We start from the raw sequence: 5,910 nt of genomic DNA, 5'->3' as shown, positions 1-5,910 counted from the left end.
CGGGTATTGGTCTTAATTAATGTTTTGTCCCTGTCTAGTGTGGCTATCTCGTGGTAAGCGTCATTCACCAATTCCTCATCATAATGTTTGACTAGGAATTGGTCCCTCATGTCACTTGCTTTTTTCTCAAAATCTTGTGTCTTGGAGCAGTTTCGTTTCAGACGACAGAACTGCCCTTTGGGTATCCCAGCCAAGGATCCGATACGTAATCCCGGCGGTCGGAATCCTGACACTGGAATCCCGACCGCCGAAATCCCGACATGGGGGGGGACGTGGATCGCCCCCCCCCCCCCCTTGCGGGCTCGCTGCGCTCGCCATGCAGCGGGCCCGGTGCCTCGCTACGCTCGGCACGCTATTTTATTCTCCCTCTATGGGTGTCGTGGAAACCCCAGGAGGGAGAAAGTTTTGGGATTTCGGCGGTCGGGATTCCAGTGTTTGAACGCCGGGATCCCGACCGTCGGCAAATTGACCGCATACCTCCATCCAAACAGGGTTTGTAATGACCACTGGTGTACAAAATATAACTGTTTACGTCTATGGCCTTTCTATATGTTTTTGTATGTATGGTGTTATCCTCTACTGTATCTTCATTTGGAAGGGCTTGCAGGATTGCAGGTTGAATTGTGATAAATGAGACATCTTGTGGGCCCTGTTTATTGCGGGTATTGGTCTTAATTAATGTTTTGTCCCTGTCTAGTGTGGCTATCTCGTGGTAAGCGTCATTCACCAATTCCTCATCATAATGTTTGACTAGGAATTGGTCCCTCATGTCACTTGCTTGTTTCTCAAAATCTTGTGTCTTGGAACAGTTTCGTTTCAGACGACGGAACTGCCCTTTGGGTATCCCATCCAAGGATCCGATACGTAATCCCGGCGGTCGGGATCCCGGCGGTCGGAATCCCGACACTGGAATCCCGACCGCCGAAATCCCGACATGGGGGAAGACGTGGATCGCCCCCCCTTGCGGGCTCGCTGCGCTCGCCACGCAGCGGGCCCAGTGCCTCGCTACGCTCGGCACGCTATTTTATTCTCCCTCTATGGGTGTCGTGGAAACCCCAGGAGGGAGAAAGTTTCGGGATTTCGGCGGTCGGGATTCCGGCGGTCGGGATTCCAGTGTCGGGATTCTGAACGCCGGGATCCCGACCGCCGGCAAATTGACCGCATCCCCCATCCAAACAGGGTTTGTAATGACCACTGGTGTACAAAATATAACTGTTTACATCTATGGCCTTTCTATATGTTTTTGTATGTATGGTGTTATCCTCTACTGTATCTTCATTTGGAAGGGCTTGCAGGATTCACTCACACAATTCATGGACTACCTCAATAGAAATGACAGAAATCTACAATTTACAACTCAAATCAGCCAACAATCAGTACAATTTCTAGACCTAGAAATCTTCATAGAGGATAACACCATACATACAAAAACAGAACATTGCACTCAGGTCCAGTCCTCATCACCATGTACTGTGCTATCTGCAGATCATTGCACTGTGCCCCAGTCCTCCTCACCATGTATATTGCCGATTCTCCCGGAATCATGGGACATCTTACGGACTCCCGGAAGAGGGCCCCATTCTCCTGCAGCTGCTGGTGCTTACTGCTTCCCTTGTGCGATCTGCACCTGGGTCATACACCGGCGCCTGGTCCCCGCAGCGGCTTTATACTGCAGCGGCTGCCGCTGGTGGTGCGTGGACCAGGCTGACAAGTAGAGTGCAGCAAAGCCCACAGGTGGTGGTGACCCTATATTAAGAGGATAGAGCATTGTGTCCCTCCTGGAGAGGTTCATGTTGGGAGGTATGCTACCACAGGGCTATTACCACAGGGTTATTACCACAGGGATATTACCACAGGGCTACCACAGCATACCTCCCAACAGTCCCGATTTTATCGGGACAGTCCCGATTGTCAGGGCCTGTCCCGCTGTCCCACCCACGGGCAGCAGTGTCCCGCGGTGTGGGGGGGCTGTTGGGAGTCCCCCCTGTCAGCTGCTAAGCAGCGGGGAATAAACGTTGTGCGCATGCGCACAGCGTCTATTCCCGCAGCCAGGGGCATGGCTAGAGGCTCACAGAGCCTCTGGGTCATGCCCCCATAGCGGCAAAATGGGGGCGTGGCCTCTCGGGGGAGCCGCGAGTATAGGCCACGCCTCCAAATCAGGCCACCCCCCCTCCGAAAAATTCGGCGCGCAGCAGCAGTGTCCCGCCTGCTGAACTGCGGAAGTTGGGAGGTATGTATCTTGTCCCAACCTCCCGGGGAGTCCGGGCTTGAGTGCCACTATGATGTGTATATATCAGGACGGGGATTTGCTATAACGTGTTATTTATATATTACACCTATCTATATTTTATTATTATTATTATTATAATTTTATTTATAAGGTGCCACAAGTGTTTTGCAGCACCGTACAAAGGAACAGTACTACATACCTCCCAACTGTCACGATTACAGCGGGACAGTCCTGATTTTCGGGTCCTGTCCCGCTGTCCCACCCGCGGCAGGCATTGTCCCGCTGCGGGGGGTGGCAGTTGGGAGACCCCCCAATCTAATAGAATAGACGCGTTCCACTGAAGGGGTGCAGCACGTGCAAAGTCCTGAACTCTATTGTGGGAAGCAATGATCAGGGTGGCGGAGAGACGACATTTTATTCCACACACCGTATATATAGATACCTTTAAAAACAATTTAATATGCTTAAGTAAAACGCACACAAATTAGATTATGGACATTGTGTATATATGTTGTTGTACATTTAATTTGTGTGGTTTTTGTTAAGCATATTACATTGGTTTTAAACTTGTTGATCTATTCATTATTTTTAAGGAGAAAACACTCAGCAGTTGTCCCCCCGTCCGTCTGTCCCCCACCCACCGCTCAGCAGTTGTCCTCCACCCCATCCAACCCTTCCCTGGCTGTTTTGGCATGTACCCCATCCCTTTCCTGTAGCTGGCTGCTGCTGCCAGTGTGCGCTCACACAGGCATCGCAAAGCACAGTCCAATTCCTGGTGCGGATACCACTGTGGGGATGCGGGTGTGCAGGTGCAAGGGTGGCTGGTGTCCTCTGTGGCTGCCTGGGGTGAGAAGATTCTGCCAGCAGTGGTGCGGCGCTGTGGGTGAATGGGACGGAGGACGATGACAATGTGCAAGCAGGCTGGGGTGAATAGACGCTGCCAGTGGGAGTGTAGTGCGGCGGGTGCTGACACCTGAGTGTAGTGCGGGAGGCTCTTTTTGGTGACACCCGGGTGCGGAGTCGCACTGCACCCCTTTAGTGATGCCACTGGCAGGGAGAGCGCCTCTTCAGTACGGTGCCTCCCCGCACCGTAGGAGCTGCTGAGTGGCTAGCGCCAGCCCTGTGCTATGGTGAGCAAGCAGGGGGACTCCCAACAACTGTCCTCCCCCCCACCGCAGGACACTGCCGGCCCCGGGTGAAGTACTGGACACTCCTGAAAAAACTGGACTATCCCGTGAAAATCAGGACAGTTGGGAGGTTTGTTTTTGACACACACCACTTACTGACAGAATCCCCTTACACACAAATTTACTGACCCAGATCAGTGGTAACAATAGCACTGCGGCCCAGATGGTGGCTAGGGGGAGCCGGCGCTGAGGGGTGCATGATCTCCGCATATTGTAATGGGTCTGGCTGTCTGTCTGCTGAAAATGTCCTTTCAAAAATGGCCACCGCTTTAGAGGAGACATATTCTAGAGGTATACAGGACAAATGGATAGATGCTAGAGGTCCTACTGGGTAGTGTATATCAGCAGAAGTTGCAGATTCTGGGTAGGGATATATATATATATATATAATCTCCAGTGGGAGCAGCACTACCGGCAATATTATTCAAATTTCAAGGGTGCCATCCAGGGATCCCAATGCATGTACCAGGACCGCAGCATAGACCTTGGTGTGGAGGCACTCCAAATAAACAACACACTGCACAGCGTGGACGGTAACGTTTCGAGGTTTATTACCTCTTCATCAGACCCCGACCCTCATTTGCATACGCCCCGCCACCTTTTTTTGGACGCTCGCGCGAGTGTCCCTATTTCATCAGCACAGACGTTGGTAGGTATGCCACAGGGTCACACCAGGGTTACATACCCTCCAACATTTTTAGGGCAGAAATCGGTACACATACTGAAAGGGGGTGTGGCCACGGATAAAGGGGCGTGGTCACACCCCCTTTCCAAATGTATACTGCCCATTTTTTCAGAAATATGTATTTAAATGCAAGGGGGGGAGCCAAGTCATGTTGGAGGGTATGCACAGCGTGAGCCATCCACTTTAACTTACAGTGTGTGGCACTGCAGGCTCCTTTGATGCAAGATGATCCCCCCACTGTCGCGCGCCGGGGCTGGCCACCGCACCCCTCTTGCGCATGCGGAGAAACACTGAGGGCTGAGACTACATTTCCCAAGAGTGCGCACAGGGTGCGCGGTACCGGCGCGTGACGCCATGACCCATGGCACCGGCCTGCACAATGCACTCTTGGGAACGCCGGGGGAGGGGGAGGAGAGGGGAGAGCTCAGCCGGCGCATTCCAGGCAGCACCAGGAGCCAGGAGGAACACAGTTACATGCGGCGCACAGCACAGTCACAGTGAGTTATGTCTGAAATTCGGTACATTCGGTACACTTTCAATTTGCCGGTACAGACTGTTAAAAAACGGTACTGTACCGGCAGATTCGGTGCAGTTGGAGGGTATGGGGTTATTACCACAGGGCTACCACATAGCTATTACCACAGGGCTATTACCACAGGGCTATTACCACAGGGTTATTACCACAGGGATATTACCACAGGGATATTACCACAGGGTTATTACCACAGGGTTATTACCACAGGGTTATTACCACAGGGATATTACCACAGGGTTATTACCACAGGGATATTACCACAGGGTTATTACCACAGGGCTATTACCACAGGGTTATTACCACAGGGTTATTACCACAGGGCTATTACCACAGGGCTATTACCACAGGGTTATTACCACAGGGATATTACCACAGGGTTATTACCACAGGGTTATTACCACAGGGATATTACCACAGGGGCACCACAGGGTTATTACCACAGCATACCTCCCAACTGTCACGATTTTAGAGGGACAGTCCCGATTTTCGGGTCCTGTCCCTCTGTCCCACCCGCGGCAGGCATTGTCCCGCTGCGGGGGGTGACAGTTGGGAGACCCCCCAATCTAGTAGAATAGACGCTGTGCGCATGCGCACAGCGTCTATTCTCGTATGAAAATGAGGTCGCGGCTAATTAGCATAAGCCGCGCCCTCATTTGCATACGCCCCGCCCCTTTTTCGGACGTCCCTATTTGTTCAAGACAAAAGTTGGGAGGTATGCCACAGGGTTGTTACCACATGGCTGCCACAGGGTCACCACAGGGATATTACCACAGGGTCACCACAGGGTTATTAACACAGGGCTATCACAGGGTTATTATCACAGGGCTACAACATATATATTATAATACAATACTATATACAATATAATAAACTATAATATAAAATACATTATATTAACCTGTGGACAATTGCTTAATCTGCAAAATTAATATAATAAATGCATCTAAGACCTAGCGATATATTATGTAATGTGCCCTTTGTGCGTTTATTTGTAGTACACAATGAGTTAAATATTAACCTGCAAACTGTCATTTCCTGCTGTAGTATGAGACTGAACTGTGGGCAAAAAGTATATAGCCAGCTGGGATTTGCCCTTAGTTAAAATGGCCACCGGAGCATCGCCGTATACACACCTCTCTAGGAAAAGAAAGGGGGTGGGGACTGACACAGACAGGAAGTACAATGATAGCAGCGACGCGCCCGGAAGTGGAGGACCAGCAAATAGTGCACACACTGACCCGGAAGTAGGGGGTGTAAGTACTAGTAGGAGACA

The sequence above is a fragment of the Crinia signifera genome, unplaced genomic scaffold (genome assembly GCF_055691185.1).
Source record: "Crinia signifera unplaced genomic scaffold, ASM5569118v1 HAP2_SCAFFOLD_149, whole genome shotgun sequence".
Classification (NCBI taxonomy): Eukaryota; Metazoa; Chordata; class Amphibia; order Anura; family Myobatrachidae; genus Crinia; species Crinia signifera.
This window is presented reverse-complemented; position numbering follows the sequence as displayed.